This window comes from Phoca vitulina, unplaced genomic scaffold (assembly GCF_004348235.1).
Source record: "Phoca vitulina isolate PV1807 unplaced genomic scaffold, GSC_HSeal_1.0 scaffold2, whole genome shotgun sequence".
Taxonomy (NCBI): Eukaryota; Metazoa; Chordata; class Mammalia; order Carnivora; family Phocidae; genus Phoca; species Phoca vitulina.
In genome coordinates, this window is record NW_022589705.1 from 55408294 (window position 1) to 55423108 (window position 14815).

The 14815-nt window shown below is 39.1% G+C and overlaps 1 protein-coding gene and 1 pseudogene across 8 annotated transcripts in view; one reads left to right on the plus strand and one right to left on the minus strand.

Moving 5' to 3' along the window:
- Positions 1-14815, plus strand: part of DAB1 (DAB adaptor protein 1) — a 1119086-nt gene that overhangs the window by 501253 nt on the left and 603018 nt on the right. The window lies entirely within an intron of this gene.
- Positions 1111-3608, minus strand: LOC116646987 (annotated as a pseudogene).

The window sequence follows — 14815 nt, forward strand, 5'->3', positions numbered from 1 at the left end:
TATGGGAATTAAATAAGATAATGAATGCAAGAGCTTAACACAGTCCTCATACAAAAGAGACTCTCAATAAATAATATTATTTTCAACAAGTATAGCTGTGGGGTGCACACTGTCCACAGTGCTGAAGAAAAACCTAGTCCCTCCTTATACTCTGGAAAGATAGATTTTTATATCATCATATCTAGTACACAAGAAAGGCATATGATAGAGGCATGAATGAAGTAGTATCAAAGCATAGGAAGAGTGATATTGACTTAGAGCATGAGGTGTGGTAGCATCTAGAAAAGGCTATATAGAGGAGAGAATATGTCAACTGGATCTAATCTATAAGTGAATTATCTAGGCAAGTAATGCAGGGGAGGGCAAAGGAAGAAGCATGAGCAAAGATACGTAGGTCTAATGGTGTATGTGATTAGAAAATAATAAGCGGTCTGATGGATCTATACATGAGATCAACAAGGCAGCCTGGGGTCACCTTGTGAAAGGTCACATGAAGGAATTTGGGCTTCCAATAAATGGGAACCCATCAAAAGTTGATTTACCACATATTCATTTTTAATTATTTTGACTTCAGGTTTCTTTACTCAATCTGATTCCTTATTATTCTGTTGCTTCATTCGTCTAAATCAGGAGTGGACAAACAGCCTGAAGACCAAATCTGGTATGTGCTCAGGCTTAGAATGGTTTTTACATTTTTTAAATTAAGTTTTTTTTTATTTTAATTCCAGTATAGTTAACATATAGTGTTGTATTAGTTTCAGATAGATAATATAGTGATTCAACAATTCTATACATTGCTCAGTGCTCACCGTGATAAGTGTGCTCTTTAATCCCCATCATCTATTTCACATATACCCCCACCCACCTTCCCACTGGACACCATCAGTTTGTTCTTATAGTTAACAGTCTGTTTCTTGGTTTGTCTTTTCTCTCTCTCCTTTTTCCTTTGTATGTTTGTTTTGTTTCTTAAATTCCACGTATGAGTGAAATCATACAGTATTTGTCTTTCTCTGACTGACTTATTTTGCTTAGCATTATACTCTCTAGCTTCATTCATGTTGTTGCAAATGGCAAGATTTGATACTTTTTATGGCTGAATAATATTCCATTATATATGTAAATATATACCACACCTTTTTTTTTGAGAACTGTATTATAAATAGACTCTTAAACAAAGAATAAACATCTATACAGAGCATCCAGATTCCCAGAAAGGTGGATGCTAACCCTTCTTTTCCACACTGGGAAAAGAGAACAGGAAAAATGATCCATCTTGTTCTTAACTCTTTTCACTATGTAGCCAGTTTTTCAAGTAGTATTTCTATTCCTATGCTGTTGTTTTTGTTTTTCTCCAATGTGGGAATCAGGCCTTTCAGTTCATTCTTGACTTTGTTTGCAACTTCTTGACCAGAACTCTGGAGAAGGCTAGAAAAAATAATGGCACCTTGGTTTTACACTAGCCCAGGACTTCAGGTTCTTCAAACCAGCATATTCTATAAGTGTTTTGGCAAAACAACCTTCTCTTCCACTTTCCTTCATCTTTTTTTCTTGTCTATTAACCACTTCAGAACTAGATGTCCTGCAGGTTGTTCTGCAACGTGAAGCTCTCCATCCTTGCCGCCTGGATGTAGCTCTCCCACTGCCAAGCTGGCAACAGCATTCATGGCAGGCTGAATGTCTCCAAAGCAGCTCCCAGAATGTTGGACACCAACACTCATGCAGACTTATCTAGCACCGCTTCTTGGGCATGTCCTTGCAGGCAGCTTAACAAAACTGGAGAGATGGACTCTAAGAGCTCTGGTGGTGGAACGCTCTATCCTTCTTACTGCGTGTGTTTCCACCTCCTTTCAGCAGAACCTCAATAATTTCTTGCACTGTATGTGCAGGATCTCTAGGGCTTAAGAAATGCAATAGGACCTTCCTTCCATATTTGTCATTTACTATGTTAGGCAAGGAATTAATAATTTCTGATATGATTATCTGCTTCACAATCTTAGTATCATCAATACAATCAAATGCCGCCAGGAAGACCAAATGGGAGTACTGGCCATTAGCCACCTTTTCAACATAGGTCTTGATTTTTTTCACAGTCATTTTCCTGTCCTTAGGTGTACCATGCCACAGACAGTGCGTGGCCACTCTAGCGCCATCTCGTATGTACCAGGTATATCACTGCTTCACAGATGGCTTCAATCTTTTTTTTTTTAATTTAAGATCAATTTAATTAGTTTCAGAGGTAAAATTTAGTGATTCATCAGTTGCATATAACACCCAGTGTTCATTACATCAAGTGCCCACCTTAATGCCCATCATCCAGTTACCCCATCCCCTCCACCCACCTCCCCTCCAGCAACCCTATAGTTTCCTATAGTTAAGGAAACTTAACTTATAGTTAAGTTTCTTATGGTTTGTCTCCCTCTCTGATTTCGTCTTTATTTTTCCTTCCCTTCCCTATGTTCATCTATTTTGTTTCTTAAATTCCACATATAAGTAAAATCATATGGCATTTGTCTTTCTGATCTTAGCTTTGGGGGTGCATGGGTTTAAAGGTCCAAGAATACTCTATGCACCAATGAATGCTTAATCACAGCTTCCTTTTGGGCCATTGGAGCTAGAATCTGCTTCATTTCATCCATACTAAGCTCTTGTTTTTCTGGCTGTACCTCTAAAACTTTGTCCAGAGTTGGGCGATAGGCTGACTTGTAAAATGTGTTCTCACTGAGCTCCTCCCTCAGCATGTTCCTCTGCTCCAAGATGGCTTTGTCATTGTATGTATACTCTACAATGTCAGACGCTTTTGCACGCCAGAGCATCTTCCTCATGTGGCCTTTAAAACTTCTCATTATCTCTGCAATCTGTGGCTTACTCCCATACTTGAGAAATTTCTTAGTATCTCCGAAATATTTAGCTTTACTTAATTGGACCAAATCATCTCGCAGTTCTTCAAAAGCCTGTTTTCACTGTTCTTCATTACCATACTGAATGTAATACTGGATCATACAAGTTGAATCATGTGCAAATGCGATAGCTTTAATTTTCCCTTCTGCAAATCACTCATCAACTTCACTCTCTTTTCTTTGTCACAGTCTTTTCTTAAGATTTCCCAAATCTGCTTTGCCGGAACAACAGTGTCATAGTTGGTTTTATCACTGAGTTGCCTGCTTTGCTTTAGTTCTTTCTTCTTCTTTTTGAAGTCATCCCATTTAGGTTTCTTGGCTGTTGATTCATCAGTTTTATGGTCCACCTGGAATTTTCTCTTCCTGTTGAATTTATTCACCTGCTGGAATTTGTTCTTTGGTATTTTATCCCCTTGCTGCTTATTTTTGAACTGTTTTACACTTTTTTTCCCCAGGTTTTGTGGCACATTTCTCAAAGTTATTCGATGTGATTTTAGGGCCACCTTCCTGGATAACTTTTCTTGAAAATGTCTTGATGAACCAGAATCATTATTGTTATGAATCTATTTTTTTTTCTTGTGATGTCTTTGCCCCTTTTCCTGTGATCTTTCTTTCCCTTTGACTTCCATCATAGCAGTTTGCACATGTATACCACATGTTCTTTATCCATTCTTCTATTCATGAACACTTGGATTGCTTCTGTAATTTGGCTATTGTAAATAATACTGCAGTAAACATAGGGGTGCACATATCCCTTTGAATTAGTGTTTTTGTATTCTTTGGGTAAATACCCAGTACTCCGATTACTGGATCATCTCGTGATTCTATTTTTAACTTTTTGAGGAATCTCCATACTGTTTTCTACAGTGGCTGCACCAGTCTGCATTCCTACCAATAGTGCCCAAGGGTTCCTTTTTGTCCACAACCTTGCTAACACCTATTGTTTCTTGCTTTTTTTTATTTTAGCCATTCCAACAGATGGGAGGTGATATTGTAGTTTTGATTTGCATTTCCCTGCTGATGAGTAATGTTGAGCATCTTTTCATGTGTTTGTTAGCCATCTGGATGTCTTCTTTGGGGGATATGTCTGTTCATGTCTTCTGCCCATATTTAATTGGATTATTTATTTTTTGGGTGTTGAGTTGTATAACTCATTTACTTTGGATACTAACCCCTTATCTGATATGTCATTTGCAAATATCTTCTCCCATTCAGTAGGTTGTCTTTTAGTTTAGTTATTTCTTTCATTGTGCAGAAGCTTTTTATTTTGATGTAGTCCCAATAGTTTATCTTTGCTTTTATTTCCCTTGTCTCTAGAGACATATCTAGAAAAATGTTGCTATGGCCAAAGTCAGAAATTCCTGCCTGTGCCCTCTTCTAGGATTTTTATGGTTTCAGGTCTCATATTTAAGTCTCTAATCCATTTTAAGTTTATTTTTGTGTATGGTGTAAGAAAGTGGTCCAGTTTCATTCTTTAGCATGTAGCTCCAGTTTTCTCAACACCATATGTTGAAGAGACTGTTTTTTTCCAATTGCATATTCTTGCTTCTTTTGACAAAGATTAATTGACCACGTAATTATGGGTTTGTTTCTGGGCTTTCTATCCTGTTCCACTGACTATGTGTCCGTGTTTATGCCAGTACCATACTGTTTTGATTACTGTAGCTTTGTAGTATATATAAGTTGAAATCTAAAATTGTGATATCTCCTGTTCTTTTCCAAGATTGTTTTGGCTACTCAGGGTCCTTTGTTGTTCCATACAAATTTTAGGATTATTTGTTCCAGTTCTGTGAAAAATACTTGGTATTTTGTTAGGGATTACATTAAATCTGTTGATCACGTTTGGTAGTATGGACATTTTAGTAGTATTTCTTCTTCCAATCCATGAGCATGAAATGTCTTTCCATTTGTTTGTGTCATAGTTTTTATAATTTTACATGGTTATATGAGTAACTATGTACTGTATTTGATTTTGCCCCTTGGCCACAAAGCATAAAATATTATTTGGCCCTTTAAGAAAAATTTTGCTGACCACTGGCCTAAATGATTAATATTAAATGCGTAGTATATTTTTTAACAAAAGGACAAAATTTAATGGACAAGATTTTATAAATATTTTCTTTGTGCCTAACGCATGCCTGTAATTGTCTTTCTCCCTGAAACCATTCTTTCTTGTCCCACTTATCTTTTGTGTTATGTACCAGGTTCAGGATTCAATGACTAGCTCTGTTTTCCTGTATTCTTTGCCTTCTTAGATATACTTTCTATTTTCTCTTAGATCTTATGATAATTAAACAATGGGGGTTTTATGCTGTTCCACCTTTTCTTTATCTTCCCAGAAGTTACCCAACAATTCTACTGGTATCTACATGCTTGGCCTGAAAATAAGAATTTCCCTCTTTTCTAAGTGACCTAGCTTGCAAGTCTGTGTGGGATCTACATTAGCTGGACTGTAGGTGATTGATCTATATCTATACATCTGTAAAAGAGACATCAAACAACAGTGATTCAAAGTAGAGCATTTCTCACAGTATGGAGGTTCCTCAAAAAGTTGAAAATAGAGCTACCCTATGACCCAGCAATTGCACTACTGGGTATCTACCCCAAAGGTACAAAGGTAGGGATCCGAAGGGTGCACCCCGATGTTTATAGCAGCAATGTCCACAATAGCCAAACTATGGAAAGAGCCAAGATGTCCATCAACAGATGAATGGATAAAGAAGATGTGGTATATATGTACAATGGAATATAATGCAAGCCATCAACAAAACCAAATCTTGCCATTCACAATGACGTGGATGGAACTGGAGGGTATTACGCTAAGCAAAATAAGTCAATCAGAGAAAGACATGTATCATATGCTCTCACTGATATGAGGAATTCATTTTTTTTTAATTTTTTTATTGTTATGTTAATCCCCATACAGTACATCATTAGTTTTAGATGTAGTGTTCCATGATTCATTGTGTATAACACCCAGTGCTCCATGCGGAACATGCCCTCTTTAATACCCATCACCAGGCTAACCCATCCTCCCACCCCCCTCCCCTCTAGAACCCTCAGTTTGTTTTTCAGAGTCCATCGTCTCTCATGGTTCGTCTCCCCCTCTGATTCCCCCCTTCATTCTTCCCCTCCTGCTATCTTCTTCTTTTTTTTTTCTTAACATATATTGCATTATTTGTTTCAGAGGTACAGATCTGAGATTCAATAGTCTTGCACAATTCACACCACTTACCAGAGCATATACCCTCCCCAGTGTCTATCACCCTGTCACCCCATCCCTCCCACCCCACCCCCCACTCCAGCAACCCTCAGTTTGTTTCCTGAGATTAAGAATTCCGATAGTGAGGTCATATGATACATGTCTTTCTCTGACTTATTTCGCTCAGCATAATACCGTCCAGTTCCATCCACATCATTGCAAATGGCAAGATCTCATTCCTTTTGATGGCTGCATAATATTCCATTGTATATATATACCACATCTTCTTTATCCATTCATCTGTCAATGGACATCTTGGCTCTTTCCACAGTTTGGCTATTGTGGACATTGCTGCTATAAACATCAGGGTGCACGTACCCTTTCGGATCCCTACTTTTGTATCTTTGGGGTAAATACCCAGTAGTGCAATTGCTGGATTGTATGGTAGCTCTATTTTCAACTTTTTGAGGAACCTCCATACCGTTTTCCAGAGTGGCTGCACCAGCTTGCATTCCCACCAACAGTGTAGGAGGGTTCCCCTTTCTCCGCATCCCCGCCAACATCTGTCATTTCCTGACTTGTTAATTTTAGCCATTCTGACTGGTGTGAGGTGGTATCTCATTGAGGTTTTGATTTGGATTTCCCTGATGCCGAGCGATGTTGAGCACTTTTTCATGTGTCTGTTGGCCATTTGGATGTCTTCTTTGGAAAAATGTCTGTTCATGTCTTCTGCCCATTTCTTGATTGGATTCTTTGTTCTTTGGGTGTTGAGTTTGATAAGTTCTTTATAGATTTTGGATACTAGCCCTTTATCTGATATGTCGTTTGCAAATATCTTCTCCCATTCTGTCGGTTGTCTTTTGGTTTTGTTGACTGTTTCCTTTGCTTTGCAAAAGTTTTTTATCTTGATGAAGTCCCAATAGTTCATTTTTGCCCTTGCTTCCCTTGGCTATGGTGATGTGTCTCGGAAGAAGTTGCTGCGGCTGAGGTCGAAGAGGTTGCTGCCTGTGTTCTCCTTTAGGATGTTGATGGACTCCTGTCTCACATTTAGGTCTTTCATCCATTTTGAGTCTATTTTTCTGTGTGGTGTAAGGAAATGGTCCAGTTTCATTCTTCTGCATGTGGCTGTCCAATTTTCCCAACACCATTTGTTGAAGAGACTGTCTTTTTTCCATTGGACATTCTTTCCTGCTTTGTCAAAGATGAGTTGACCATAGAGTTGAGGGTCCATTTCTGGGCTCTCTATTCTGTTCCATTGATCTATGTGTCTGTTTTTGTGCCAGTACCATACTGTCTTGATGATGACAGCTTTGTAATAGAACTGGAAGTCCGGAATTGTGATGCCGCCAGCTTTGCTTTTCTTTTTCAACATTCCTCTGGCTATGCGGGGTCTTTTCTGGTTCCATACAAATTTTAGGATTATTTGTTCCATTTCTTTGAAAAAAGTGGATGGTATTTTGATGGGGATTGCATTGAATGTGTAGATTGTTCTGGGTAGCATGGACATCTTCACAATATTTGTTCTTCCAATCCATGAGCATGGAACGTTTTTCCATTTCTTTGTGTCTTCCTCAATTTCTTTCATGAGTATTTTATAGTTTTCTGAGTACAGATCCTTTGCCTCTTTGGTTAGATTTATTCCTAGGTATCTTATGGTTTTGGGTGCAATTGTAAATGGGATCGACTCCTTACTTTCTCTTTCTTCTGTCTTGTTGTTGGTATATAGGAATGCCACTGACTTCTGTGCATTGATTTTATATCCTGCCACTTGACTGAATTCCTGTATGAGTTCTAGCAGTTTTGGGGTGGAGTCTTTGGGGTTTTCCACATAAAGTATCATATCATCTGCAAAGAGTGAGAGTTTGACTTCTTCTTTGCCGATTTGGATGTCTTTTATTTCTTTTTGTTGTCTGATTGCTGTGGCTAGGATTTCTAATACTATGTTGAATAGCAGTGGTGATAGTGGACATCCCTGCTGCATTCCTGACCTTAGGGGGAAAGCTCTCAGTTTTTCCCCATTGAGAATGATATTCACTGTAGGTTTTTCATAGATGGCTTTTATGATATTGAGGTATGTACCCTCTATGCCTATACTCTGAAGAGTTTTGATCAAGAAAGGATGCTGTACTTTGTCAGGTGCTTTTTCTGCATCTATTGAGAGGATCATATGATTCTTGTTCTTTCTTTTGTTGATGTATTGTATCACGTTGATTGATTTGCGGACGTTGAACCAACCTTGCAGCCCAGGGATAAATCCCACTTGGTTGTGGTGAATAATCCTTTTAATGTACTGTTGGATCCTATTGGCTAGTATTTTGGTGAGAATTTTTGCATCCTTGTTCATCAGGGATATTGGTCTGTAATTCTCCTTTTTGATGGGGTCTTTGTCTGGTTTTGGGCTCAAGGTGATGGTGGCCTCATAAAACAAGTTTGGAAGTTTTCCTTCCATTTCTATTTTTTGGAACAGTTTCAGAAGAATAGGTATTAATTCTTCTTTAAATGTTTGGTGGAATTCCCCTAGGAAGCCATCTGGCCCTGGGCTTTTGTGTTTTGGGAGATTTTTGATGACTGCTTCAATTTCCCTAGTGGTTATAGGTCTGTTCAGGTTTTCTATTTCTTCCTGCTTCAGTTTTGGTAGTTGATACATCTCTAGGAATGCATCCATTTCTTCCAGGTTATCTAATTTGCTCACATAGAGTTGCTCATAATATGTTCTTATAATTGTTTGTATTTCTTTGGTTTTGGTTGTGATCTCTCCTCTTTCATTAATGACTTTGTTGATTTGGGTCATTTCTCTTTTCCTTTTGATAAGTCTGGCCAGGGGTTTATCAATCTTGTTAATTCTTTCAAAGAACCAGCTCCTAGTTTCGTTGATCTGTTCTACTGTTCTTTTAGTTTCTATTTCATTGACTTTTGCTCTGATCTTTATTATTTCTCTTCTCCTGCTGGGTTTAGGCTTTATTTGCTGTTCTTTCTCCAGCTCCTTTAGGTGTAGGGTTAGGTTGTGTACTTGAGACCTTTCTTGTTTCTTGAGAAAGGCTTGTATTGCTATATACTTTCCTCTTAGGACTGCCTTTGCTGTATCCCAAAGATTTTGAATAGTTGTGTTTTCATTTTCATTGGTTTCCATGAATTTTTTTAATTCTTCTTTAATTTCCTGGTTGACCCATTCATTCTTTGGTAGGATGCTCTTTAGCCTCCATGTATTTGAGTTCTGTCCGACTTTCCTCTTGTGATTGAGTTCTAGTTTCAAAACATTGTGGTCTGAAAATAGGCAGGGAATGATCCCAATATTTTGGTACCGGTTGAGACCTGATTTATGACCTAGGATGTGATTGATTTTGGAGAATGTTCCATGGGCACTAGAGAAGAATGTGTATTCCGTTGCTTTGGGATGGAATGTTCTGAATGTGTCTATGAAGTCCATTTGGTCCAGTGTGTCATTTAAAGCCTTTATTTCCTTGTTGATCTTTTGCTTAGACGATCTGTCCATTTCAGTGAGGGGGGTGTTAAAGTCTCCCACTATTATTGTATTGTTGTCAATGTGTTTCTTTGCTTTTGTTATTAATTGCCTTATATAATTGGCTGCTCCCATGTTAGGGGCATAGATATTTACAATTGTTAGATCTTCTCGTTGGATAGACCCTTTAGGTAGGATATAGTGTCCTTCCTCATCTCTTATTACAGTCTTTGGTTTAAAATCTAATTTGTCTGATATAAGGATTGCCACCCCAGCTTTCTTTTGGTGTCCATTAGCATGGTAAATGGTTTTCCACCCCCTCACTTTCAATCTGGGGGTGTCTTTGGGTCTAAAATGAGTCTCTTGCAGACAGCGTATCGATGGGTCTTGTTTTTTAATCCAATCTGATAGCCTGTGTCTTTTGATTGGGGCATTTAGCCCATTTACATTCAGGGTAACTATTGAAAGATATGAATTCAGTGCCATTGTATTGCCTGTAAGGTGACTGTTACTGTATATTGTCTATGTTCCTTTCTGGTCTATGTTGCTTTTAGGCTCTCTCTTTGCTTAGAGGACCCCTTTCAAGATTTCTTGCAGGGCTGGTTTCATGTTTGCAACTTCCTTTAGTTTTTGTTTGTCCTGGAAGCTTTTTATCTCTCCTTCTATTTTCAATGACAGCCTAGCTGGATATAGTATTCTTGGCTGCATATTTTTCTCATTTAGTGCTCAGAATATATCCTGCCAGTCCTTTCTGGCCTGCCAGGTCTCTGTGGATAGGTCTGTTGCCAGTCTAATGTTTCTACCATTGTAGGTTACATATCTCTTCTCCCAAGCTGCTTTCAGGATTTTCTCTTTGTCTCTGAAACTTGTAAGTTTTACTATTAGATGTCGGGGTGTTGACCTATTTTCATTGATTTTGAGAGGGGTTCTCTGTGCCTTCTGGATTTTGATGCCTGTTTCCTTTCCCAAATTAGGGAAGTTCTCTGCTATAATTTGCTCCATTATACCTTCTGCCCCTCTCTCTCTTTCTTCTTCTTCTGGGATCCCAATTATTCTAATGTTGTTTCATCTTATGGTATCGCTTATCTCTCGAATTCTGCCCTCGTGATCCAGTAGTTGTTTATCTCTCTTTTTCTCAGCTTCTTTAGCTTCCATCATTTGGTCTTCTATCTCACTGATTCTCTCTTCTGCCTCATTTATCCTAGCAGTTAGCACCCCCATATTTGATTGCACCTCATTAATAGCCTTTTTGATTTCACTTGGTTAGATTTTAGTTCTTTTACTTCTCCAGAAAGGGTTTCTCTAATAACTTCCATGCTTTTTTCAAGCCCAGCTAGTATCTTTAAAGTGATGATTCTGAACTCTAGATCCGACATCGTACTAATGTCCGTATTGAGTAGGTCCCTGGCAGTCGGTACTACCTCTTGTTCTTTTTGTTGAGGTAATTTTTTCCGTCTTGTCATTTTGTCCAGAGGAGAATAGATTAATGAGAGAACAAAATGCTAACAGGGTAACAACGTCCCCAGAAAATATACTCTAAACAAATCAGAAAAGACCTGAAACAGTGGGAAAAGAAAGGGAAAGAGAGAAAAAAGAAAAAGAAAAAAAAAAAGAAAAAGATAAAGATAAAAACAAACAAAAACAGAACAAAACAAAAAAAAACAGAATATGATCAAATATGATCAGGCTGGTATATAGATCAGTGCCACACACTAGATTTTGGGTGTATTTTGGTCTTTTAGAAGAAAGTGCCTCCCAAAATTTTAAAGAAAGAAAAACTTATATATGTACAAAAATAAGGGTTGATATGATGAAGGGATGGAATATGACTGTAAAGATGGAAATTATAAAAAATTTTATAAAAGGAATTGATAAGAAGTTGTTTGAAAAAAGAAAGAAGAGGATTTAAAAAAAAAAAAAGGGAGAGAATGTGATCAGGCAGGGGAGTAGAAAAAAACCATACACTAGAGATTTAGGGTATATTTTGATCTGTTAGAAGAAACTATCTCAAGATTTTAAAGAGAGAACAACTTATATATATATGCCAAAAATATGGGTAACTACTATGAAGGGATAGAATATGACTCTAAAAAGGAAAAATAAAAATTTTTTTTAAAAAAGGGATTGATAAGATGTTGGCTGAAAAAGGGAAAAAGAAAAATTAAAAAAAAAAAAAGAGTTAAAAAAAATTAACTTTGAAGGACTACAGAATCATGGTAAAAAAGCCATGAATTCTATGTGCAGTATTCCCCTAGCCCTGGAGTTCTGCCATTCTCATTGATCGGTAAACTTGGTCTTGACTGGCTGTTCTCTCTGATCTTCTGGGGGAAGGGCCTGTTGCCGTGGTTCCCAAATGTCTTTGCCGGAGGCGAGATTGCCCCGCCCTTGCCCTGTACGGGCTAAGTAATCTGCTCGGGTTTGCTCAGGAGCTTTTGTTCCCTGCAAGCTTTCCATACAGCTTTGGAGGCCAAGAGTGAAAATGGCAGCCTCCCAATCTCCACCCTGTAGAAGCCCAGAACTCGGGGCCCCACTCCTCAGTGAGCCCCCAGAGAAAAGCTGTCAGTCACTCCCGTCTCCCCGGTCTCCGGCCACACTCCGTGCTCACCCGGCCTGTGACCGCACGTTTCTATCTCTGGCACCCGACCCCGTGTGGAGTCTCCAACCCAGCAGATCCCTGCGGTGTGCTCCCGCCCTCTCCTCCTGGGGGAAGAAGGTGAGTCTCCCCAGATCTGCTGCTTGTTGGGTCCCTGCTGGAGAAGTAGTGGCCCGACTGTGCTGCAGACCATGGTTTATGGCAACCCTGAGCTGAGAGCGCACTCCTCGGCTCCGTCTCTGCAGCGGCTTCCCTGCTCCAATACCTGGGAGCTCTGCCGCACTCAGGCACCCCCGGTCTTTCTGTGACCCTGAGGGTCCTGAGACCACACTGTCCCGTGAGGGTTCCACCCCCCGCTTAGCCACTGGAGTGACGTCCCTCAGCGGAGCAGACTTCTAAAAGTTCCGATTTTGTGCTCCGCGGCTCTATCACTTGCCAGAAGCGGCCGACGGAGGCCCCTCCCCCGCTGTCTATCCTCCCGAATATCGCCTCGGATTCACTTCTCCGCACATCCTACCTTCCAGAAAGTGGTCGCTTTTCTGTTCAGAGAGTTGTTGCTGTTCTTTTCTTTGATCTCCTGTTGAGTTTGTAGGTGTTCAGAATGGTTTGATCCCTATCCAGCTGAATTCCTGAGACCAGATGAAATCCAGGTCTCCTACTCCTCCACCATCTTGCTCCGCCTCTGATATGAGGAATTCTTAATCTCAGGAAACAAACTGAGGGTTGCTGGAGTGGTGGGGGGTGGGAGGGATAGGGTGGCTGGGTGAGAGACACTGGAGAGGGTATGTGCTATGGTGAGCACTGTGAATTGTGTAAGACTTGAATCACAGACCTGTACCTCTGAAACAAATAATACATTATATACTAAAAAAAAAAAAAAAAAGAAGAAGAAAATAGCAGGAAGGGAAGAATGAAGGGGGGGAAATCGGAGGGGGAGACGAACCATGAGACACTATGGACTCTGAGAAACAAACTGAGGGTTCTAGAGGGGAGGGGTGTGGGGGGATGGGTTAGTCTGGTTATGGGTATTAAAGAGGGCACGTTCTGCGTGGGGCACTGGGTGTTATACGGGCAAACAATCATGGAACACTACATCAAAAACTAATGATGTAATGTATGGTGATTAACATAACATAATAGAATTAAAAAAAAAAATAGAGCATTTCTCTACCTCACGTAATAGTCCTGGGGTAGTTGGGCAGAGCTGGGATGGTAGCTCTGCTCCATTAGGGGTTGCAGGGATCCAGGCTTTTTCTGTATTGTTTCTCCATCCTTAAACAGGTTTCCCTTTTATGAGTGGTGCAAGATGACTCACTACTAAACTATCCAAACACTTGAATCAAAGATGATGACAGCATCATACTTATCTTGCGATATTGTTGCAAAATTATAGATATGTAATGCACCTGAGCAAGTGCTATAGCTGTCTGTTATTACTAATAAATAGGTAATTGCCAAGGTTCTGGTGAAGTGCCAGTTATTTAACATGTGCTGAAGAAAGATGACTTCAGTGGATTTGAATTGTGAAATAAATATAAAGATGCATTTTTTATCTTCTCCTTGGTTCTGGGAATATGATGACTATTATTATAATGAGTGTACTAGTATAGCTACATTTGAGAGGAGTTTTGTTTTGTGATGAGCCAAAGATTGTCTTAAGGATTTCAATTCTAGTAAATTCTGAATTCCATGCATAACTCAGCAGCAAATTCTTAGAATCCTTGTACTTTTTTCAGAGTTTTTGCCTGTAGCCAAATCCTATTAAATGTATTTCCATGTCATGTTGTGCTTAAATAATGTGGCAGGACAGGGCCTTGACTTAGAAAATGACACCCTTCCTCCGAGGAGGCTTCTATCACAATCATCTCATACAGAAATCATATCTTGTATTCTGCCTCTGTGGAAATGGGAGATGTTGTTAAAAATTTATTTTTGCTGCAAGAAAATCTGATTCTTGGTTTATTGTGTCCAATAACAGCTGCTAGTATATAGTGCTGGGCAGCTGTCCAGCTGTGAGGTTCACATAAATTAATTTAACCCTTGGGTATATTGTGAGGCCAATTAGAATGGTCCCTCCAGGTGCAGCAGGGAGTTAAGAACACTTTTCATGAGGGGGGTCCAGATGATTTGATGATGATGCCCAAAGTCTTGTATGGAATATTTTCCAAATTTTGTGGCAAATAATCATGTAAAATATGCTTATGACAGCTTGAATATATATTCATATGTAAATACATACATATATATACATATATATATGAATAGTGTGAAGGAAAATAATAATAATACCTAGGCATGTATAAGTTTACAGAATATGATGTGTATTTTCTGGAATAATCCAAAGCATTTGAATAAAAAATTGAATTGATTGCCAATCAAAAATACCTCCTTTTCTCTCATCTGATCTCACCTTTTCTTAGCACTAATTCTACTGAGATAGTGTTGGACTGGCTAAGTCTTATCCATTGAATCCTTTAAAAGCACAAATATAAAATAAAATCATGTGGACCTTTAATGAGCCTCCTGTGGTCCCTGGTCCCTAGCTTGAGAAACACTGAATTAAAGTTCAGCACTGTCATCCCTCTGGGTAATTACTAGAATAGTCACAAAAGCTAGCATAGAAATCCCATAGCTTTGCCCATTTTGCAACATATTCACCCATA